Genomic DNA, 25694 nt, shown 5'->3' with positions numbered 1-25694 from the left:
TTCATACTCTATATAATATAATCATTTTAATTTATAATCAAAATCACAATATTTATAACATGATTTTTATCATAAAACTTAACTACAAATCTCTATTAAATTTTGTTATTAATACAAATTTTATCTTACAGACTGATTTAAACAAAACCTGTTAATATCAAAATTTATGTTTTTCTACTACCTAACTTATTTATCTTTATAATAACACTTCCCATCTCCCTGCCAAGAGACTCCAGGAACAGCGCAAGGAACAAAGTGAAAAATTAAATGATCCTACTCAAGCTAACAAAGACACACTGTATCATTCTCATTATTACTAAGGGAAGAACATGTTCTTGGTAAATCAAATGAAACTGTGGGAATGGGGACACACAAAGAAATCTGTAACTGGTTGTGATCAATTTGTTGTAAAAACCACTGCATTCAGACCCACCGTCTCCCTGGGGGATGTGGACAGAAATCCAACATGATAACTTCATTCCACACGTAGAAGAGCATGACCACAGCCACAATGGGTTCATGCACACATTACTAACAAGAAAGATTAATGACAAAATTAAATTGAGCCAACCCATACCAGGAACATGCATCAAAAACACCTCTCGTACTGACAACACTTTTAAAATAAACCAATTAATTTTGATGAATTTTTAACATGTCCCTCGAGAAACTCCAGGGAATTTCCCAAAGCCATACTAAGCCAAAAGGTTAGGCTGTTTAATTCTGGGAAGCCTTGTCAAGCAACCAAAGGTGAACAAACAAGAAATTCCACGGAGCCGCACCACACACATGGGACCCCCTTGTAGCCTGCAGAACAAGGGGTATCACTCCTCAGGTTCCCCTGCCATTCCTTATAGTAGGACGGCTCTCGACAACCACGCATGTCCAAGGGGGATGTCATGCACCATTTCTCGGTGCAGAATTAGGAGGCTGGAAGGAAGCCTCTGAGCTCCAGACACAGCCTGGCAGGAGTTCAAGTCCTGCCTGTGGGCAGTGCAGCGTTCTGTTGGAGACATGACTGCTAGGGGCAGCAGCAAAGAACCCAGCCTCATGGATGATTACTCGGGTCAGATTCTGGGAAAACAAAGCCTAGTTGGAAGAGCAAACCTGGAGGATGGGCTCAGCATCAGAGTTTGGAGGACAGAGAGGAGGTGTGGGTAGTAATGGTAAGAGGGGCTATGAGCAGATAGGGTCCAGGCAGGAGAGGGAAGAGCCACGTGTCCCTGAATGGAATCCTCCTTCTGCCCCATCTTTGCTCTGACTATGGGCAGTGCCAGCCCTCCTGGGCTCAGACTTCCCATTTTGGATATGTGATGTTGGATGAGGGCCTTAGGGGGAACAGAGGAGGGAGCCCCCAAAATAGGGAGTGAAGGGAAGGGGCTGGCCACTCGTACTTGCACTGCTATGTGGCAGGACTCTACTCTGTGCAAAAGACTATGTCAAGTACTTCTACTATGTGTTGGGTACTCTGTATGAAGCACACCTACTGTGTGCTGGGCAACTATATAAAGCATATCTACTCTGTACCAGGTACTCTCCATAATGTTCCTGATACTCAATATAAATCCTGTCTACTGTGTGCCAGGTACTCTACATAAAGAGCACCTGATTTGTGTCAGATGCTGTCCTGCAACACAATGCACATGGCTTCCCACTACCCTCCCCTCAACTCTTTGACTCAGAGCCCCATGTGACAGCAGGCAGAAGAAGAATGATGCCCATTTAACAGAAGGATAACTGAGGTTCAGAGATGGCAAACCTCTAGCCCAAGTTGCAGAGCTCAAAAGAACCCTGGTCTGTCAGACTCTCAAGCCCAAACCCTTGTCCCCTTCCTACTGCTGCATTGTCATTCTTTGGGGACAATGCCTTATTAACCTGGGGACATTTATAAGAGTGGAATCTCAAGCAACATGATGGCCCCAGGGAGGAAATATCTTGTGACCCTTGTCTCACCACCTGGCTCCTCCTCCCACACCCAGGATGCTCCACAAATCAGATCTAGTGTTCCCCTCATGGACCTCCCTAGATCCTTCCAGAATTGCCCTGTAGGGTGGTCTCAGAAGATGGAGGGCTTGTAGGACAGGGCCCCTTGTAGTAACAGGAACCCTTGAACAGGATTCTGGGGAAAGAGGTCAGCCGTTCTGGTCTGGGAGCTGGATGATTCATGGTATCCTCTCTCATTCAGTGATGGGTGAGCCATGAACCACCCCGCTACTGCATCCCTGACAGTCTCTGCATGAATATGCCCCAGGCAAGGAGAACTCATCACACACACACACACACACACACACACACACACACACACACACACACACACACACACACACCCTTTATTTCTCACAGAACAGTAGAAATTAGACACTCTAATACAGCCTCAAATTTAGTTGTAAAATCAACAATGAGGGGGATTGTTTGAAATGCATCGTCCGCTCTCTCTGTGCACACGTTAAGGAAGTTAATGTATGACATTTGGAAAAAGAGTGAGGTGCAGAACAGCAGGTATAGTCTGCAACTTTTTCTCTGAAATGCGGTGTAGAGTGAGCAAATACAGACATATACACTCATGTTTGTCCTATTTCTATAAATAAACTCTGGCATGAAAAAAACTTTAGCTTAGAATATATCAGATGTGATATTCATTGAGCCTGGCAGAGTGCATGCCGACTAGAGAGGCTCCCCGCCAGAGAGGCCCGAGATCCACAGAGACCACGCACACCGCAGTGCCAGCACAAGACCAAGCAGATAGGCCTCGCCAGCACCAGACTCCATCCTCAGCCTGGACGAGTGTGTGACAACCAGAGAGGTGCTCTGCCAGAGAGACCCGAGATCTGCAGAGACAATGCCCCCCACGGTGCCAGCGTGCAACCCAGCAGGTAGGCCTCGCCGCTGCTGGAATCCATCCCCAGCCTGACTGAGGGTGTGCCGACCAGAGAGGTGCCCCCCTGGAGAGGCCCAAGACCCAAGGATACCACATACCTGAGGCACCAGTGGGCGATGAGCAGACATTGAATCAGCCATGCCAAATTGGCAGCCCCAGCACCATCCTAGCCAGACAATAGAGTCGAACCTGTGGACCATGAAATCCCTTGCCACAATGACTAAACATCAAAGGAAAGATACCAGAAATATGAAAAATCAAGAAAGTACACCACCAAAGGGTAATAACTCTCAAGCTCTAGACCCTATAAAACAAGAAGCCCTTGAAATGTCTGACAAGGAATTTTGAGTGATAATTCTAACGAAACTGAATGAGATACAAGAAAACTAAGCTAGATGACACGATGAAATGAGGAAAAGTATACAGGACCTGAAAGAAGAAATGTACAAGGAAATCAATGCCCTGAAAAAGAATGTTGCAGAGATTGCTGAGCTGAAGAATTCATTCCTCCAAACAAAAAACACAACAGAGTTTAACCAGCAGGCTTGGACAAGCAGAAGAGAGAACTTCTGACATTGAAGATGGGCTGTTTGAAATGACACAGGCAGACAAAAAAAAAAGAAAGAAAGAAAGAAAAAAGAATTAAAAACATTGAAGAAAATCTAAGAGAGATATCAGACAACCTTAAGTGCTCAAATATCCGAGTCATGGGTATTCCAGAGGGGCATGAAAAAGAAGATTGCATTGAAAACATACTCAACAACATAGTGGCAGAAAACTTCTCAGGTATAGGAAAAAAAAAATAGATTTCAGATTCAGGAAGCTCAAAGATCCCCAACGGTATTCAATCTAAAAAGGTCTTCTCCAAGACATGTTATAGTCAAATTGGCAAAACTCAAAGACAAAGAGAGAATCTTAAAAGCTGCAAGAGAGAAGCATCAAATCACCTATAAGGGAGCCCCAATCAGACTAACATCAGACTTTTCATCACAAACCCTAAAAGCCAGAAAAGAATGGGATGATATATTCCAAATACTAAAAAGCAGAGATTGACAGCCAAGAATACCCAACCCTGCAAGGCTATCCGTCCAAAATGAAGGACAAATAGTATATTTCTCAGACAAACATAAACTGCAGGAGTTCAATACCACACGACCACCCTTATGAGAAATTCTCAAGGAAGTATTGGGTTCAGTACCTGAAAAATAACTACCACTGCCATAAAAACTCAAGAAAAATCAAAACCCACTAGTAAAATAAAAATGCCAACAAAGAAGAGAAAAAAAAAAGTTTATCTACAACCCAAGGAATGAACAAATACAGAAGACAAAAAGTAAATCAGAAAAAAAGGAACAAAAGACACTTAAGACATCCAAACAAAAATCAATAAAATGCTAGGAGTAAATCAATGCTTTTCAATAACAGCTCTTAATGTAAAAGGATTAAATTCCCCAATCAAAAGACACAGACTGGCTGACTGGAATAAAAAGGAGGACCCAACTATACGCTGCCTTCAAGAGACCCACCTCACCTCTAAAGACTCACATACACTATGAGTGAAAGGATGGAAAAAGCTTTACCATGCAAACAGAAATGAAAAACGAGCTGGAGTAACTATTCTGGTATCTGATAAAATAGGCTTTAAACTAAAAATCATAAAAAGAGATAAAGAGGGCCACTACATAATGATAAAAGGATTGATCCATCAAGAAGACATAACAGTCATAAATATATATGCACCCAATGTTGGAGCAGCCAGATCTATAAAGCAAACTCTATCAGCCCTAAAGAAGGAAATAGACTCTAATACCATAATAGCAGGGGACCTGAACACCTCACTATCAATATTGGACAGATCATCTAGGCAAAGAATCAGCAGAGAAACACAAGATCTAAACAACACTCTAAACCAATTGGACTTGGCAGATACCTACAGAACATTCCATCCAACAACCTCAAAATATTCATTTTTCTCATCAGCACATGGCTCATTCTCCAGGATAGATCACATGTTAGGTCACAAGTCAAGTCTCAACAAATTCAAAAAAATTGGTATTATCCCATGTATTTTTTCAGACCACAATGGATTAAAATTAGAAATCAAAAACAAACAAAACTCTGAAAACTCTATAAACACATGGAAATTAAACAGCATTCTACTTAATGATATATGGGTCCAGGAAGACATCAAACAGGAAATCAAAAAAAATTATTGAAACTAATGAAAACAATGATGCATCATACAAAAACCTGTGAGATACTGCAAAAGCAGTACTAAGTGGGAAATTTATCACATTAAATGCTTACTTCAGAGGAATGGAAAGATGGAAAGTGAACAACCTAATACTTCACCTTAAAGAACTAGAAAAATAAGAACAAAACAAACCCAAAGTTAGCATACAGAAAGAAATCATTAAGATCAGAGCAAAACTTAATGAAATTGAAACCCAGAAAAGAATACAAAAGACAAATGAATCAAAAAGTTGGTTTTTTGAAAAGAAAAAGTTGACAAACCATTAGCACAACTAACTAGAAAAAGGAGAGAATACCCAAAAAACAAAAGTTAGAAATGAAAAAGGTGATATTACAACTGATACCTCTGAAATACAAAGAATCATTCGAGACTACTATAAACAACTATACGCCAACACATTTGAAAATCTGGAGGAAATGGATACATTTCTGGACACACACAAGCTACCAAAACTGAGCCAAGAAGATGTAGAAAATCTGAACAGACCAATAACAATAAAAGAGATTGAAGCTGTTATCAGAAGGCTCCCAAAAAAGAAAAGCCCAGGACAGAGGGATTCACAGCAGAATTTTATCAAACATTCAAAGAGGAATTGACACCAATTCTTTACAAACTATTCCAAAAGATTGAAACAGGGGCAAATCTCCAAAACCCATTTTATGAAACAAACGTCACCCTGATACCAAAACCACGTAAAGCTACAATTAAAAAAGAAAACTACAGGCCAATATGCTTGATGAATATAGATGCAAAAAATCCTCAATAAAATGCTAGCTACCAGAATACAGCAACACATATGCAAAATTGTACACCATTATCAAGTGGGATTCATCCCAGGGATGCAAGGTTGGTTCAACATATGCAAATCAATAAATGTGATACACCATATCAATAAAATCAAACACAAGGATCATATGATCATCTCTATAGATGCTGAAAAAGCATTTGATAAAATTCAACATTCATTCATGACAAAGACCCTCTATAAGTTAGATATAGATGGAAAGTATCTCAACATAATTAAAGCCATATATGATAAACCCACTGCTAATATCATCTTGAATGGGGAAAAGCTGAAAGCTTTTCCTTTAAGAACAGGAACTAGACAAGGATGCCCACTCTTACCACTCCTATTCAATGTAGTGTTGGAAGTACTAGCCAGAGCAATCAGAGAAGAGAAGGAAATAAAGGGCATCCAGATTGGAAAAGATGAAATCACACTGTCCCTGTTTGCAGAGAACATGATCCTACATATCGATCAGCTTAAAGCCTCTACAGAAAAACTCTTGGGGTTGATAAATGATTTCAGCACAGTAGCAGAATACAAAATCAACACGCAAAAATCAGTAGATTTTCAATTCTCCAATAGTGAACACACAGAAAGCGAAATCAAGAAAGCTTGCCCATTTACAATAGCCACCAAAAAAATAAAATACCTAGGAATAGAGTTAACCAAGAATGTGAAAAATCTCTATAATGAGAACTACAAACCACTGCTGAGAGAAGTTAAAGAGGACACAAGAAAATGGAAAGATATCTCATGCTCTTGGATTGGAAGAATCAACATTGTGAAAATGTCCATACTACCCAAAGTGACCAACAAATTCAATCCAATCCCCATCAAAATTCCAATGACACTTTTCTTGGAAATGGAAAAAACTATCCAGACATTTATATGGAATAACAAAAGACCATGCATAGCCAAAGCAACCCTGAGCAAAATAATAAAAGTGGAGGCATAACACTACCTGACTTTAAACTATACTACAAGCTATAATAACCAAAACAGCATGGTACTGGCGTGAAAACAGACACACTGATCAATGGAATAGAATAGAGAATCCAGAAATCAACCCACACACCTATAGCCATCTGATCTTTCACAAAGGCACCAAGTCTATACACTGGGGAAGAGACTGCCTCTTTAGCAAATGGTGCTGGGATAACTGGATATCCATATGCAGGAGAATGGAACTAGACCCATACCTTTCACTATATACTAAAATCGACTCAAAGTGGATTAAAGAATAAAATATACACCCTGAAACAATAAAACTTCTTAAAGAAAACATGGGAGAAACAATTCAGGAAGTAGGACTGGACACAGAATTCATGAATACAACCGCAAAAGCATGGGCAACCAACGGAAAAATAAACAAATGGGATTATATCAAACTAAAAAGCTTCTGCACAGCAAAAGAAACAATTAACAGAGTTAAAAGACAACCAACAGATTGGGAGAAAATATTTGCAAAATATACATCTGACAAAGGATTAATATCCAGAATATATAAGGAACTCAAACAACTTTACAAGAAGAAAACAAGCAACCCAATTAAAACACAGACTAAGAGCTAAATAGGCATTTCTCAAAGGAAGATATACAAATGAGCAACAGACATATGAAAAAATGCTCAACATCACTCAGCATTCGGGAAATGCAAATCAAAACCACACTGAGATAACATCTCACCCCAGTTAGGATGGCTAATATCCAAAAGACCATGAATGATAAATGCAGGCAAGGTTGTGGAGAAAAGGAACTCTCATACATTGCTGTTAGGACTGCAAAATGGTGCAGCCTCTATGGAAAATGGTATGGAGGTTCCTCAAACAATTGCAGATAGATCTACCATATGACCCAGCTATCCCACTGCTGGGAATATACCCAGAGGAATGGAAATCATCAAGTCGAAGGTATACCTGTTCCCCAATGTTCATTGCAGCACTATTTACAGTAGCTAAGAGTTGGAACCAACCCAAATGTCCATCTTCAGACTAGTGGATACAGAAAATGTGGTATACCTACGCAATGGAATACTATTCTGCTATAAAAAAAGAATGAAATACTGCCATTTGCAACAACATGGATGGACCTAGAGAGAATTATATTAAGTGAAACAAGTCAGGCACAGAAAGAGAAATATCACATGTTTGCACTTACTTGTGGGAGCTAAAAATAAATAAATAAATACACAAATAAACTGGGGGGCTGGGGGGATGGAAGAAGACACAACAGTTACAATTCCTTGTAGTGGATACAACAAGTGAACAGATATGAGGTTGTTGGGAAGGAGGTTTCTGTAACTGGCCACAATAATCAAACACATTGTATATGGTCAAAATAAAATAAAATTTTTTAAAAAATAAATAAAATAAATAAAAAAGAAATTAAAAGAATATATCAAACGTTTATTTTACTTGTTTTTCCCTCGTTTTTGCAACCAACAGGCCTCCGGGTCTCCACTCCATGGGACCCTGCAAGGCGCTGAGGCCTTGGACTCTTTGCTCCAGAAATGTGCGGGATGCACCTGGGCTAGCGCCCCCTGCAGCCCAGGAGGTAGAGGATTCTCGGGGTGGCCGCTGTCCCTGGTGCTAAAGGGAGCGGAGCCTCTTCTGTCCAGTCCACCCTCTTCTCACTGTAGCGGCCTCCACTTCCCAGCACATGGGTGAGAATGAATTCCTGGCCGCACTTCCTTTCGGCCAGTTTCTGGGTCACTGGCAGACGCATGGAGGTGTGTCAGGGCCCACAAGGGGTGCTCTTGAAACCTTGGCAAAGTGTCCACTGACTCTCCCCATTTCTGCTCACTTTTGCTGCTCAGAAAAGTGGGGAAGCACCTACCTCAACATTTTCAAAGTCCCCTCTAGTACCTGACATTTGCCAGGGACATCCCTTTTCCCCGTGTCTCTCCTTTAGGGTTCTCTTCACATTCAAACCTTCCCACGGTGTTGACCAGAAGCCTCAGAGTGTTGAGCTTTCTGCCTGTGCCCTGTTGACACAGCATTTATTTTATGTGAATAACTGGGATTTGGCACCCAGGTAGTGCTGATGTTCCAACTGAAGATCACTCGCCATAGATTCACATTGAGTTCATGGTGCCAGCAAAGGGATGGAATAACACACCGTTGGGTGTGAATTTGTGTGCATCTGTGCCTCTGTCTATGTGTGTTTATTTTCAGGTGTCATCTCTTGTCTGCTGTATCCACTAAGGGTAGGGAAGGTGAAAGGAGTCCTTTATCATATGCGCCTCCTACTCTTGGTTCCCAGTGTGGTCACCTACAGGACAACTTAGGGCTCTGCACCACTTATTGGCCCATCCTTGAAAGTTGGGCACCCCTCTCTTCTCCAAGTGCTTTTGATACAGTTGCTTGCCAATTTCAGTGGATCCTTCTACACCATGTACTCTCTTGCCTCCAATGGATGTGATGATTTTCTGTTGTTCTGCTTTGGTCTTTGGTTCTGGCCGGTAAGGAATGCTTATTCCTTTGACAGTGGGACTGCTCTTCTGCTGCTGCTCGCGGATCCCTCACCTGTGCTTCCTGCTGGTGCTGATATGTGAAAGTCAGCACTGAAAGAGAGCACATTTTAGGAATGCAGAGATTACAGCCTTAATAGAACAGAAGATGACATGGTTGGAAGATGTTTTATAATACGCTTATGCTATAAAATCCCAAAGAAAAGACGAATGAGAGGTTTTCTCAGTTGGCTAGTGCATGGCCTTATAACACCCAAGTGATGGGTTTAGATCCTGATACCAGCCAGTCACTAAGCAAACAAGCAAACAAAAAACCAAGTTAGTTTTCACATTATCAAACAAGATTCACATATGTGGTCATCCTTACTAAAGAACCATAGCAACCACTGAAAGACCTTCTGGGAATTATGGCCACAGATGATGAAGTGTCATGAGTGATGAAGTAAGCAGCGTTAAATAAATCCTATTAAAGAGCTACAGGTGTAGGACTTTCTATACCAACAAACCAAAAGTTCCCAAGAGCCAAGGTATTGTGAGTATCAACCACTTTGTATCTTTTCCTCATAGGGGCAGAAATGAGATTCACCAGGAACCACACATTTGTTCAGTAAAGAACACGTAAGTCACAAACAATCTTCACATGTATTGGTTGGAGTGGAAACACCAGAAAACAATCTCCTTTGGCTACATGTGCTGACGTCTAGGCATAGTGGTGAGCCAGGGCCCCCAGACCCTAGGGCACCCCTGTCCCCATGGCTTTATCCAGCAGAGACCTTGTGGATACACTCATGGGTTGGAGTCCGGTGCCTGTGGCTTTTCCAGGTGGGTGTTGTCTGCTGCTAGCTCTGCAGTTGTGGGGTCCTGGTGGCAGCCTTGCTTCCAAGTTCTACAGGGCATTGCCCTGGTGGGGACTCTCTGTGCAGGATCTGTGTTTCTCTAGTAGATGCTTCTGCAGTGGCTCCCCACCCCCCCACCCCCCATGGCAGGCCTCTGTCTGGGCCCCCTCGCCCTTCCATACATTCTCTGAAGTCTGGATGGAGGCCACTATGCCTCCATGGCTCTTGCATTCTGCACTTCTGCAAATGGAGCACCAAGTGGGCGTGGATGCCACCAAGGCTTATGGCTTGGTCTCTCCAGAGCAGCAATGGGGACAGCACTTGGGGCTGCTGGAGCAACCAGGATACAGGGAGCAGCATCCCGAGATGGTGCCACCAGTGTGTCCCCCTAGGCCTTTGGCTCTGTGATGGGAGGGGTGGCCTCTAACACTTCTGCAACACCTTTGGGACCTTTCTTCCAGCTTCATGGCTAAGACACCTGGCTGCCTTATACCCATGCTGATATCTCTACAACCAGCACCTCTACCACACCCTTGGATTCTTCTCCTGAAAATCTTCTTGTATTCTCTACCAGTCAGCCAGGCTGTGAATTTCCCAAATCTTTATGCTCATGATCTCCTTCACTTTTTATCATAAATTCCATCTTTAGGTCATTCCTCTATTTCCTCATTTTACCATATGAATTAAAAGCAGCCACGCAACACGTTCAATATTTTACTTAGGTATTTCTTCCACCGCTATCCTAGTTCATCATTCTTAAATTCCACCTTCCATAAAACCCTAGGGAATGGACACAATGCAGCCAAGTTTCTGCTAAGATGTAACAAGGGTGACCTTTGCTACAGTTTCCATGAAGTTCCTCGTTTCCATCTGACCTCCTCAGAATGGCTTTTACTGTCCGTATTTCTATCAGCATTCTGGTCACCACCACTTAACCAATCTCTCAGAAGTTCCAGCTCTTCCTCTACATTCTCACCAGAATGGACTTTAATGCTCTGTTCACTGCATTAGTATCCTTTTCTAGCCTGCTCCTCCAGATTCTTCCATTCTTTGTCCATTACCCAGTTCCAAAGGTGTACAGCAACATTTCCAGATGTACAGCAACACACCCTTCCTCAGTATCAATTTTCTGTCCCAGTCCATTTTTGTGTGGCTATAACAGAATACCTAAGACTGGGTAATTTATTAAGGAAAGAGTTCTATTTGACTCACCATTCTGCAGCAGCTGTATCTGGAGTGGGCCTCAGGCTACTTTCCCTCGTGGAGAGACAGGCAGGCAGGTGGCAGGTACGAGGAAATCACTTGGCCAGAGAGGAAGCAAGAGAGAGGGAGGGGCACTGTGGGCCCCTTTTAACAACCAGCTCTCATGGGAACAAGAATACCCCCTCCCAGGGAAGTATTAATCAATTCATGAGGGATCGACCCCCACAACGAAAGCACCTCCCCCTGGGCCCCACCTCTTCAAGGTTCTACCTCCCAACGCTGCCACATTGGAGGTCATATTGTAACATGAGCTTTGGGGTGACAGACTTAGCCATACTATACAAATAACTACACTTGCCAATTGTTTCCTTTTCTTATATGAACCCTGCATAGTATTTTAATTATAATTACTAATCTATATAATTATAAATTACATCATTATAATAAATTATTTAGTGCCATGCCTGACATGCAGTAGGGTTCAATCTACTTGATCTGTGATGAGCCGGAGAGTGTTGTGACTGAGAACAAGGACTCCAGGTGCAGAACCTGCTTGGTTCAAATTGGGAGCAGCTGTGTGACTCTGGGCAAGTCTCTTTACCTCTCTGAGCCTCAGTTTTCTCACCTAAACACTGAGGGCCATAGCACGGTTATTATAGAAATTAAATGAGTTAAATGAGTAAGGGGTTTACGCCAACACTCCCTGGCACACGATCACTGCTGAGCATGTGTTTGCCAGTATTACTACTCTTCTGACAGAATGAAGACACGGGTACCAGCCATCAGCCTTGGGTCCGTGTGGCACACACATCAGCGACCCTGCTGACATTGAACATCCCCTGAACAAGAGGAAGCACTGGCTTAAGGTCAGACGACCTATGGTGAAAGGTGAACTCTGCCACTCATCAGCTGTGTGACCTTGGGCAAGTGACTGGCCCTGTCTGAGCTTCACATTCCTTCTCACATAAAAAGGGCACAATAATAGGCCTATGGTGATTGGAGGAGCTAGCCAACATGTGTATACTAGTTTGAACTCCCCAGAAGTGAATCCTGATGCAAGGATTCAAGGGCAATCACTTTATTTAGAGGGGACCCTAAGACAAGCATTCTACTGCCAGCTGTTTCTTTGGGAGGTGACCCCAGGAAATGCCGGTAGTGCAGAGGGGAACTGAGACAGGAAAGGGAAGGAGACAGTTATCAAGAAACCGTTATCAAGAAATTTTCTAATGTGAGTAACCAGGGCTCTGTTATCTGGGGACCTCTGGGAGACAGAATACAATTTGCACCGCAGAGTCATCCCACTCAGAGGAAGGAAGCTGGGTACTTAACCACCAAATACCCACCAGTGATTACTCAGTGATTCCAAGGGCATTATTTCTCCATAATGTCCTGCCTGCACTGCAAGAGTCAGGCCTGGGGACAGGGACAGGGTGCTCTGTCGGCGGCTCCAATGATGAGTAGGGGCACTGCCTGGTGTGGACAGTTATGGTCAATCAGTGAGTCCGACACACACAAACACTCACCAACACTGTGTGTAAGAGTGACTGGGTGTACTTACACACACACAATGTATAAGTACATGCACAGACACACACCAACACAGTATGCAAGTACACACGCACACATACACAGCATTCCCACAAGTGCACACAATTAAATACAAATATTCACATACATACATGCACAAACGCACAGTCACATAGTCTCTCAGACACACACACACACACGCACACGCACACGCACACACACACACACACACTCTAAACTCATGGGGAAGACTCCTTAGAGCCTGTTGTTCCCAAACCGTCCAGCAGAGGGCAGCCTCCTTCACACTCAGGAGAGGAACGAGGCCCCGTAGCAGACGCTGGCAAGACCGAGCCTGGTGTGTTGTGAAAATTACACACGCAGGTGCAGCAGAGTCCGGAGTGTCCACGGGCCCCACACCTCCCCACTCCCTCTCTCTACTCTTAAAGGAATATCAAAGCCTCTTTGGTGTGGGAAAGATTTCTGACAGCCCACATATTCGTGACTCTTCGAAGGACGTGAAGTCGAGGTCCGGCTGGTGGGCGTGTAGCGCCACCGTGGATTTGCCTCCCAGACTCAGTCAAACATGCGTCTTCTGTTCATCCTTAATCCTGGTCCATTTCCTGCTCAAACACATCCCATGCTCCCTATTACCCACAAAATAAAGTCCATGGCCGGGCTATAGGAGAACCTGCCATCAGGGTGGGGACCCTGTGGTCAGCCAGAGAGGCAGTCAGGGTCTTGGGCTCAGACACACCAGCCCCACCTCCACCAACCCGTGCCTGCTCCCTGGATTCCCCGCGGTCCCCAGCGCCCCCTGCTGGCTCTCGGTGAGGCTCAGGCAGCACAGTTTTATTCCTGGGAGTCTGCAAAGGTAGGTGGGTGGGCTCGGTGTGGGTTCCCAGGCCAGGGGGCGGTGGGTGCATCACTGCCGGGCCCGCGCTCAGCGGCTCCACCCTCAGCCAGAGTCCGCCCTCCGCGCGCAGGATCAGCTCTGGCGTCCTACGAGGCTCCTCGTCGTCGGGCGGGAGGCGGAAGCGCAGCAGCGTGAGCGCCAGGGCCACCTTCATCTCAGCCATGGCGAACGTCTGCCCGATGCAGTTCCTGCTGAGGGGTGGGGACTCTGACTGTGCCCAGGACCCACATCCGGGACCCATCGTATCCAGCACCCTGCCCAGGACCCCCTCCCCTTCTCGATGAGCGTGAGGGGCAGCGAGGGGGGATACTCTGGGCACACAACTTTCCGAGAAATTTGTCCAAATCTCTGACCCTCTGAGACACGCCACCCCACAAATCAGGCATGGGAGGGGAGGCCCTGACGAGGCCGCCTCCTGCACCGCCCTAGCCCCACCCCGCCCAGAAGCTCGCTGGCCTCGCCTGGGCCCCGCCGAGAAGGGAATAAAAGCCAGAGGTGACCTCTTCTGGATCTTTTCTGGGTCGAAGCGGAAGGAGTCATAGACCTGGGATTGGGGCAAGACGGGGCTGCTGGGTGAGGTCTCTCAGGACACCCAGCCACCCCCAGGAAAGACAGCTGTGGGTACAGTGACAGGGAGCGTCAGATTTCCCCGATCAGGACCCCTCGCCCTCGCCAGGTCCCTGGGATGTAGGAGGGGGAGGGGCGGCACCTCAGGGTCCGGCCAGACTGACGGGTTGTGATGAATCCCGAAGATGCTGATGGAGCAGATGTTTCCTGTTGGGGAGGAGGGAACAGTCAGGACGAGGTTCGCGCTGCTTGATGGAGCCACCATCCTGCCCAGGAGCCTCCTCCCCCCGCCACTGTGGGCACCTTTGGGGATGATGAGGCCATCTGGGAGCTCAACGTCCTGGGTACAGCGGTGGGAGATGATGGTGAATGGGGGATGCAGGTGCAGATTCTCCTTGATGCACATGGTCAGGAAGGACAGCTGCGCTAGGTCATCCCTAAGGAAACATCCACACCACCCCCCAAAAGTTATCCAGGGAACAAAAACAGAGTCCCTCCAACCCCACTGCACCACTGCTGCCCCTTCTAGCCTCTCACCACCTCCCTCTGAGCCTCAGTCCTACAACAAGACCCACTACAGACGGATCAAAGATGTACTCACGAGAAAACACAGTCGCAAAAACACTAAAAGAAAATTTAGTCTGGTATTTTTAGAAGCATTTCTGAGCAAAGCACAAGGTTCAGAAGATACCGTTTAAAGTGTTAATACATTTGCATGAAAAGGCTTTAGAAATTATATAACAAGCTAACAAAAGCAGAGAAAAAATCTCCATAAAGGGTTTATAAGATTACAAGAATATATAAGATCCCCTCCACACTCTAGAGTGGGATGACCAAATATTAGAAAGGTGTCAATTCATTCTGAATTAATCAATATAGTCGCTGCAATGCAATGAAAGACTAGCTGGATTTTTTTAGAAGTCAACATTCCTGTTCCAATTGGAAGAGTAAAAGTTTGTCAAGAGCTAGGACAATTTAAAAATAAAAAATCAAAGAGGGGGAACCCAATTTACCAGATATTAAGAACTACTATGAAGTATAGTGATAAAAATGAAATAAGATCATTTTTAAAAACAACACTGGTACTGTACCAAAAACAGGAAAACAGACCTGTAGAACAGAGCAGAGCATGCAGAGTCAGGCACATGAAAAGGTAAAAACTTAGCATCTGGTAAAGGAAGGTCCACACACCCCTAGGCAATGGACGGACAGTTTGACGGAAGGTGTTCAGCTGTAGGGACCAAGAGAAGACATTCCCTTCAACCTCCTGAAAGTTCTCTGAAAAATCACCTGATAATATGAAGAAAAGGCATAATAAATTTTATTATATCATAGCTTAACATGACACAGGAGCCTTCAGAATGAAGGCCCAAAGGTATAGGGAAAACTGTCCACATGTGTGCTTAGGTTCTAGGGAGCAGGCACAGCCATGTGGATATGTGATTGGACAAAAAAATCCTGATCTCACAGACTGACTGGGGAAACCCAGCAGGGCCTGTTTGTTGCGATTCTTCTTGGCCTCTCTGTGTAGCATCCATCCTTCCAGGTTATGGGGCAGGACCCTTTCTGGAATGGGGGTCTTACGACCTACAATCAGACAAAGTAGGTCAGAGAGCTTCTATGTGGCCATCGCCAAGACAGAAAGGCCGGGGGAAGATTAGAGCATATCTATGACCTGCCTTGGGAAAGAGGGATCTAATTTCTATTCGCCTCAGGGGAGAATGAGGCAGAGAGACAGGAGGACAGGAGAAAAGGTAAAAGGAAAACTTTGTTTTTGAGGCTGTTTCTGAGGCCTTCACTTTGTGGTGTTGTTTTCTGGGCCCCAACACAGATGACTGGTAGTGTGGAAACAGAAAGAACTAGACCCTTGCCTATTCCATTTGCAAGGTGGAGAATTCTCCTATATGTGAAAGATAAAACTATAAAGCTAAAAGAAGATATTATAAGAGACATTTTGTGACCTAGGAGTAGGAACTCTTAAAACCCCAAAAGCACAAACTGGAAGACAAAAAAGAAATAAAAAGGGTTAATGTGAAGAAAATTAAAGATTTATGTGTCATAAAAGATACTGTGGACTCAGTGAACATTCAGGTGAGAGACTCAGAGAGGATGTCTACAATAAATATATAGATCTAGAAAATATCTTGATGGTAGGAATTCCTACAAATCAGAAAGAGAAAGAACACGTGACCCAAGAGAAAAGTAGACAGAAGATGTGATCTGGGAATTCACGGGAGCTCAAACACAGGAGACTTAAGAAGTAATACTCAAAGTCACTGGTTATCAGAGAAATGGAAATTATCTAACAATGGGACGTGTCACCTCACATCTATGTAAGGCATAGAAATAAATGTGACATAACAAGGTAAGAAATGCTGAGGGGTAGCTGAGGTGTGGGGGTGGAGGGACCTCAGATGTTGATAGTGGTGTGACGGGAGCTGCCCTTCTGTAGGGCAACTGCCAGTGCATGCACAAGGAAAGCCGATGTGTGTTTTATGACCCAGCAAGCAGGCTCCCAAGTATAGATCCCAGAGAGAGTCTCAGGAAGGCAGATAAGGAGACATGTACAAACAGGCTCACTGCAGAGGAGAGGTGGAAGCAGCCTGGGTGGGCATCCAGCACTAATGGATTGGGAAGGGAAGTGCTACGTGAGGGTTGAAAACAATTAACTGAAAGTACTTAGAACCACAGATGACTAATAAAATCACAGTGCTACATTTCTGAAAAAGCTAAGAACAACACAAGATCTGTGATATGACAACTGTAGACAGGAAAGCCAGGGAGTGGGGAAGTTCATTTACTAAATACAAGGGTACTTTGAAAACTTCGTGGAAAATGGAATTAGAAGATAACACAGATTATTCCATGAACTTTTGGAAGATTTCTCGTACATACTGGGTGACATCTGCTCCACATGCATTGTTGCTAATTCTCCAAGCAGCCCTGTGTGTTAGAGATTCACCCCAGCTTCCAGAGGATAAAGGTGGTTAAGAAAAGGGAATTGATTTTGCTAACCTCGCATAGCAAAGAAGTGGGGCAATACATAAGGACTCCCAGATCTTTCTGTCCTAAAAGCCTACAACCTTTCCCCTACTAGCCAAAGTGGGTACCAGGCCCTGCTTCTGGGTTCTGATCCTATTCTCACTAGGCAAAAATGGCAGAATCAGCAAAAAAGACCTTCTCCACCTAAGGAGCAGGGCCAAGGAGAGGGGCCCGGGGAAAGGCCATGAGGACCTGCACCCACCATGCAAACTCTTTAGGCTCACGGTTCCTCAGGAGCTCTCGCACCTCCTGCTGGCAGCGCTCCTGGTATTCTGGGTGCCTCGTGAGGTTGTACAGAGTCCAGGAGAGGCCACTGGCCATTGTGTCATGATCTGAGAGGCAGCCAGGCAGAGTTAGGTCTCTGGGCTGCTTCACCACCAGAGCGGTGGACAGCGCCCTTACATTGAGACCTTCAGAGAGGATGCGGGAGGGGAACAATGGGCAGAGGGGAGTGATCTAGGGTCCAGCATCCACATCCCTGGGATGGAGAGATCCCTGTCCCCATGATAGTCCCACACTGGGACTCTCACCCTCAACCATGAAGGTATCAGCCTCTGCTCGTATGTCCTCGTCTGACGACTCCTTCCTGTCTTCATCCTGAAGATCAAACAAGACCTCCAGAATCACACCAGCTCTGAAGGCCCCAGAGTCTAACCAAAAACTGTCCTTGAGGACCCATCATCCAATCAGGATCCCTCCCTTGTCGTCTGCAGAGCCTGCCCCGCAGGCTTCCCCCATAGTCTCCTACTTCCTGTTTGCTCCTCTCAGGAAGATTTCTATAAAGTTACCACTAAAACTTTTCTCTGCCTTCTCCTTCCCTTCTTCAAGCACCTTCCATGGCTCCCCAGTGCCCTCTGGATCAAGTTCAAGTTCTTCCATCTGACATTTGGCATCGAGGTCCACTTTACCTCCTGATTTCACACCCCAGAGAAGCTCACCTTGGCCAGCAGGAGCACATCAATGAAGTCCAAAGTCTTGGCCTTGGTCTGGTGCTTCGGGAAATCATTAACACCATGACTCACCAGGATGCGGCACCACTCCTGGATGATGGCATCTGTGAAGTCATGCACCAGATTGCAGGCTTTATGGAAGCGATGGCCATCAGGAGTGAGGTGGTACAGGAAGTCCATGTGAGGGAAGATCTTTTGTACCCGTTTCACTATGAGGGCACTGAGATCCAAGATGGCGGCAATATATTCACTGGGGGGCCGACCCCATGGCGCGCTCTGGAGAGTGCCACGCTGGGAGCGCAGCAACGCTCCCGCCGCAGGTTCGGATCCTATATAGGGATGGCCGGTGCGCTCACTGGCTGAGCATGGTGTGGCCGGTCACCTAAAAAAAAAAATATATATATATATATATATATATTTACTGGGACTCCTGCAGAACCAGCCCAGGGAAAGGACACAGCTTCTTAACACACATGAAACCCTGGGAGCACCTCCCAGACAGAATCCCAGGCCACATTCCACCCAGAAAAGGGTGTCCTCCAGCCACACTTCCCCCTCTTCCTCCCACTCTCTGTGAGCTTCCTCATGTCCCCGGTTTCCAGGGCAGAGCTTGGGCATCATGGTCATCTCCTCTCTCTCTCATCCAACATCTGGTCCTGCCCATTGTTCCTCAATTTCTGCCAAATCTGCCCCATTTCCACCACCAAGCTCAGACCTCCTCCTCTTCATGGTCTCCTTGCATCCTGAGTCTACAAGACAGTCTGTCCTCTATGGAGTCAAGTGTCCAAGCTCTGACCATAACCATCTGCTCAAACACCTTCCGTGGTTCCCTGGGAACCTCACGATAAAGTTTATTCAACTTTGCCTGGATTTCCAGTGTCTAAGATACAACCACTGCCTGCACCATTTCCAAAGTGTCTCTTTCTGCCTGTTGCACACGCTCTGCTCATCCTACCCTCTTTGACTGTAGACAAACAATTCCACCTACCTAGAAGAGCAGCTCATTGTCTCTTTTCTGTCCTTCAATGCCCAGATCTAACCCACCTCTTGCAGGAAGGGTTTTAGGATTGCCCTAGTCAGTCCTTCCTCCCCCACCCACTCCTGTGGGTCCATAACCTGAGTTCCCAGGCTCTGGGCAGGGACTCACTCCTGGCAGTTGTTGTCAAGGCTGAAGACACATTTCTGCAGACTATCCAGGGTCATGAAGCCGATGTGCTCAAACACGTCCAGATGGGTGCTGCCTTCTGAGGCCAGGCGCTGCCACTTGGCCTGGACAGGGAAGGAGACAGAGCTGGGGTTGGAACTTGGCTCCCTTGAGTCAACCAAGAGAATGGACTCCTCCAGAACAAACCTGCAGGTACTTTGTCCCACACACTCATCCCCAGAGAGGACCAGGTTGGTAGGTGCGGAAGCTGTTACTATTGGGAAATGAAGACTCAAGGCCGGGAGTCAGGTGACCCGGGTTCAAGTCCCAGCTCTGCGTCCTCTGCTCTGTGTGCCCTTGGTCAACTCATTGCTCTCCTCTGGCTCCCACCTGTCAAATCTTCAGTAACAGTTAAGTTGACCTGCTCTGACATAAGATAAGGCAGATTAGAGTCCCTGCTCCATCACATGTAGCTCACTTAACAGCAGGGAAAAGATCTCTAACCTCTCTGATCCTCGGTTTCATCATCTGTAATGTGACAATCATAACCATCTCTACCTCATACTGTTGTGAAAATTACATTAGACAACATATATCAGGAAATTGGCATGTAGTTTCTGGTATATAGTAAGTGCTCAATAAATGGCAGCTATCATTATCACAGTAGCAGGTGATTGTGGAAACGTCCCCAGCTTTACTCCCTCCCTATATCTTCACCCTTTGCAAAGAGGTTTTGCAGTTCCTTCCATTAGAAGGTGGAACCTGTTTCTCTGCCTCTTGAATCTGAGCTGGACTTCTGACTTGCTTTGGCCAGTAGGATGTAGTGACAATGACGGCCTGCTAGTTCTGAAAGGGAACATCAAGAGGCATGGAATATCGCTTCTTTCCTCTTGGAACCCAGTCTGCACCAGGCTAGCAAGCCCAGGCTAGCCTCTGGAGGATAAGAGACAAATGGGGGAGTCCAGTTGACCCACCGAGGCCAGTGGGTTTTAGTGAATGCTATGCAGAAGTTGGTACTATGTGATCTTCAACACCATGCACTTGAGTGTACAGGGCTTCTGTGAGGAAGAGCAGAAACTGACACCTTTGAGCACCTCCTACGTGCCAGTTACATGACTCCCCTAAGCTATTTTCACCACCTTTAAGTAGGGATTATTATCCCCATTTTACAGATGAAGAAACCAAGTTTCAGAGACGAAAAGAAATGGTTCCAAAGCCCTCCAGCAGAGCCAAAATTCCACATCAGATCCATCTGAGGCCACTTTCCCTTTCCCAAGGCTCCAGCTGGGACCCTGGGCTCATGTGACTCACGTGCACGACGTTCACGCTGTGGTTGAAAATCTTCACATAGGGCTCCAGGATGTTGAACTGGAAGGCAGGTGTCAGCAGGTGGCGGTGGTGGCTCTACTTGTCACCAGCACTCAGAAGCAGCCCATCTCCTAATGGGGCAGCCATGGGCAGTGGGCATAGGTGTCACCTTCCCCTGGTACACCAAGGTGGTCCCCAACCAACCCCTTCACCTGCAGTTACTCACCCAGCCAGGGTTTCAGGAAGCCATAGAAAGTCATATCCTTGAGTGCAATGGCAGCTGACAGGAACGAGGACCATCATGGGCCATAGAGGGGGGAGGGGAGAGACTTTGGGTGTTGGGTGGAGGCTCCGAACCAGGAGTCTGCACTCCCCCTCCAAGCCCAGCATAGCAGGGAAGGGGCAGAGGGCAGAGCAAGCAGGGAGGAGAGAGCATAAAAAGGAGGATCAGACAAGGCTGCAGCAGCAGAGCAAGGCAAAAGCACACCCTGACATGGTGTGACACACCCTGGCATGCCTCGGCATAGCTCCTGCATGGTCTAACAGGCTCTACAACACCCAAGCACATCCCAGCACTCTGCCAAATGCCTTTACAGGAACCTAGGTCACCTCTCTGTCCCAGTACTCTCTGGCATTTCCTGACATGGCTCTGGGATATGTGACTCAAACACATGTGTTAGCATGTCCTGACGTGGCCACATTGTACATGACAAGCTGTGATGTGACACAGCATACTCTGACATGGACCTGAGATGGTCTGACATGACCTCAGGTCACATCCATGGGTGGGCCCCAGGCAGGCTTTAAATATGGCTGCTTTAATATCAACTTTCTCAGTGTCCTCCTCCAGTCCACACTACATGTTATGTGCTTAGGGTCAAGGGCTCCTCTGCCCTTAAATAAACCAGGGGATGCCACTCCCCTTGGTTGCTGAGCTCTGCCCACCCTGAAGAGATGCCACAACTCCCTCCCACCCCTAGAGCAGCCCCCAGGCCTGACCAGACACAGTGGACCAATCTGGGTCCAGTAGATCCTCCCTCACAATATGCTGGACATACCCTCCCCTTACAATCATGTTCCAGTTTAGGATTCCTCCCATCGGAGGGAGTCAGGGCAGCTGAGAGTGCACAGAACTAAGTGGGAGGCCTCCGTATGCTGTGTGACCTTGAGAAGTCACTGTGCCTCTCTGAGCCTCAGTTTCCTTACCCAGGAAATGCCCACCTCACAGGGATGCTGGTGGATGGACATCTGCGGTGTCTGCCTGTCCAGTGCCCATTTTCCTTCTCTGGAAAGGAGCACTTCACACACCCCCTTCCCTCAATTCAAGTAGATGTGAGGATGACCACCTAACCCCAGCCCCTGCTCCAGATCTGAGCGTATGACCCTAAGCCTCAGCAATCAAGTCCCAGTGATTGGATGAAAAATTGGTCCTTTGACCCAGGCCAGGAAAATTTAAGGGAATTCTGGCACTTTTTCTGGAACTACAGGAATTTTCCACAGGGGTTCAGCTTCTGGGACTCATCTTTACTGGCATGAGATTGAAGCCATCACAGAAGGAAACAGAACTAAGAGATGAAGACATATTCCTCATGGCATTGTTTGAAGACCTGGATCCAGCCACACCTGAAGGCCAGCCCTTTATAGTCAAGAGATTCCCCTTCTTTGTTTAGACCACACAGGGTTGATTCCCATCACTCACAACTGGAAGAGACTTCAGCAGCCAGAGAGAGCTGGGGACCTTCCCAGAGCCACCCAACAGGTTAGTGGCAGAGCCATGGTCTCTGTGGGACACTGCCCATTTCCCCACTCACCCTGGCCTTCCAGGGCTGGGAAGGGCTGGGAGCAGAGGCAGGGAAGAGGCTGGGGCTGTGGGCTCCTGGGGCAGATACCTGGGGCCTGAAGCACAGGCGCCACGAACTTAGGGTGAACAAGCCTCAGAGCAGGATAGAGAGGCCCGACCCACCAGAGGTGGACGTCACGGAAGGAGTGGCCCAGATCCTCCAGCAGCCGCATGCCCTCTTCATTGTTCTGAATCTGGGGACAAGCAAGGCTGAGACCAGGACTGGCAGGGGCCCTTGGATGCTACCACTGCCCACTGCACCCCTCTGCCCCCCACACCCTCTCATCCCTCTCACCTCTGCTGCCTGGATTATTGGTCTACACCCGCTGCTGAGTCAGCTTCTCTGTCAGTGTCTGTCTCTTTCTGTGTCTGTGTCTCTATCTATGTGCCTCTCTCTGTCCCCTCACTCTTCATCTCTCTGTTGCTTTCATTAAACAGATATGTAGATAATGGATGGATGGATAGATTGGTGTTTGGGTAGATGAACAGATTAGATAGGCAGGTAATTAGGTAGGTAGATAGAGACAGACAGACAAAGGCATAGATAGATAGATACACAGACAGAGAGGCAGATATAGATATAGATAGATGGCAAAGGTAGATTGATCCGTGGATGATTGATAGATATGATTAGACAGATAGAGATAAATGATGGATGGGTAGATGATATAAATAGACACACAGACAGATTAGGTTAGATAGATCAAGGTAGATACAAGAAATAGACAAATATAAAGAGATAAATATGTGTATGTGTGTCCCTCTGTGTATCTGTCCCTTTCTCTGTGTCTTTCTCTCCATCCTGTGGAGTATACTATGGAGCAAATGTATTTCACAGGGCCTGTTTTCCAAAGCTCTGTAGTCCCAGGTTGAGCCTAACCTTTTGGAATTACATACAGAAATGTTAACGTTGCAAAAGACAGGAAACTTTCCCCAGGCTAAAGTCTTTGTAACACAGCAAAGTTGCTGGCTCAAGGACAGACAAATTACTTGATTGATATGTAAAACACTGGGGATATGGCTGTGGGGAAAAACAGTGCTTGCTAAGAGCAAGCTTTTGTCAGTGGACTGACTTAACCTTTTGCAAATTGCATTATGGAATGTCACTTTGTTATCTCCCTGATGTTACTAGCCTTTATTGTTAAATTGTACCTAGCCATAACTTCACCTATGTTCTTTTCCTGTAACTTCCTGGTCTGGAGAATAAATGTGGGGTGAGAATCCCAGTTCGTGGTTAATTTGCAAAGGAAGGAATGCCTTTCTCTTGAGGGTTCTTGGAAGTTAACCCCTTTGGGGTGTCTCACTGCTTGGAAGAGATGGGCTTTGAGTAATCCTTTTGTGGCTCTATCACCCAAAGGAAGAGGGGTGACAAATCCGTGTGAGGCAAAGCAACACCATTCCCCTCCCTCTCCTTCACTCCATCTCTCTTCCTCACTCTTTCTCTGTATTTCTGTCTCTGCCTCTCTCTCCTCATTTCTGTGTGTGTCTGTGTCTCTGTGTATGCATCTCTCCTTTTGTCTCCATCTCTCTGTTTCTCCCCATCTCCAACTCTCCATCTCTCTCTCTGTCTCTACCTACAGCTAATGTCACCCCATCCAACTTTCTCCCTTGTCCTCCAACCCCAGCACAGCCTCCTGCCACTGGCTCTGGCTGGTGCCTCCCCAGCTTTGCAGCAAACAAGCAGGAGTGGGTGTAGACACAGCCCCCTTCCCCCAAGCCTGGCTGCCCACCCCAGGGTAGGCTGAACATGCCAGGAGTCCATCCCTGCCCATGGGGAGCCCCAGGCTTGAGTTCATGGCAGACGTGCTGTCCAACCTTCATGCTTTCATCACATTCACACCTGTGCCCAGACTGGAGCCAGCTGGAGAAGACCGAAGGGGTGCCCAGAAGGGAAAGAGAAGGAAGACAAAGAAAAGCAATGAAAGCTCATCAGGAAACCAAAGCAGGGGCAGGAGGACGACAGTGAGAAAGGAAACACTGAAGGACCCAAGGACACTGTCTTAACGAGGATTCACTAGACTCAAAGCCTGAACTGTGGACGCTCATGCAAGTGACTTGTTGAAGGAGGTGCTCCAGAAGGAGCCTGAAAGAAAAGGAAAGAAGCAGGATGGGGCGAGAGAAGTCAGACAGATGTGGACTCCCAGTCTGGTCCCTCGTGGAGCCCTGGAGCGTGGATTGCACCACAGAGTTGTATCATTCAGAAGCACAGGCACTGGGCTGTTGCGTTCCCAACCAGTCACCCGGGAGTGAGGGACTCAGCTTCATAGATGTCTCTGGGCAAGCTCCTATCTCTGGCAGCTCCGGTGAGCCAAGGGCAGGTCTCAGAATGAGGGGACAGCTGTGGCTCACTGTGGCCACACTCACAGCAGCCACAGGAGGGCTCCCCAGCCTGGGGGGGGGCTCAGGGCAGGACATGTGGAAAGAGATAGGGAGATAGAGACACAGAGAGCAAGGAATAGAGGAAGGGGACATAAGTGAGAGAGGCACAGTCAGGCAGAAAGAGACAGAGACAGACAGAAGGAGGAAGACAGACCTGACAATGTTCTTCTCTAGACCCCTTCCTCCTGACTTTCAGGGCAGTCCCATCTCTCGGTTTCCCTCCCACTTCTCTGGCGGCTCCTCCTCCTGACCTCCAGGTGTTGGGGTTCAGGGCTCAGCCCTGCACCTTCCCCTCTCCTTGGGCTCTCTCATCCCCCCAAGCCCCAGCTTCAGTTCCTTTCTCTGCCCTGACACATTCCACACCTCCATCTCTAGCCCAGACTCTCTCAGGAGCCCCACGTGCATCCAGCCCCCTCCTGGAAAACCCCCTGGATGCTCAGACCTTCAGACTCAGTGTGGACCAAACAGAGCTCAGTGCTTTGCCTGCAACCTGCTCCCTCTGCAGACCAGAAACCCGGCGTCATGCTCTCCCCCTCCCTCCTCCTCAGGCCCCAGCTGGGAGGTCCTGTTCTGCCCTCCTTCCTGCTGAGTGTCCCT

General features: G+C 46.7%; 1 pseudogene; it reads right to left on the bottom strand.

Annotated features, from left to right (window-relative positions):
- Window positions 1-8448: 8448 nt before the first annotated feature.
- Window positions 8449-22906, bottom strand: LOC134387655 (leukotriene-B4 omega-hydroxylase 3-like; annotated as a pseudogene).
- Between the last annotated feature and the right edge of the window lie 2788 nt (window positions 22907-25694).

This window comes from Cynocephalus volans, chromosome 10 (genome assembly GCF_027409185.1).
Source record: "Cynocephalus volans isolate mCynVol1 chromosome 10, mCynVol1.pri, whole genome shotgun sequence".
In the NCBI taxonomy this organism is placed as follows: Eukaryota; Metazoa; Chordata; class Mammalia; order Dermoptera; family Cynocephalidae; genus Cynocephalus; species Cynocephalus volans.
The sequence above is the reverse complement of the archived record's forward strand: the minus strand, read 5'-3'. Positions and strand labels throughout refer to the sequence as shown.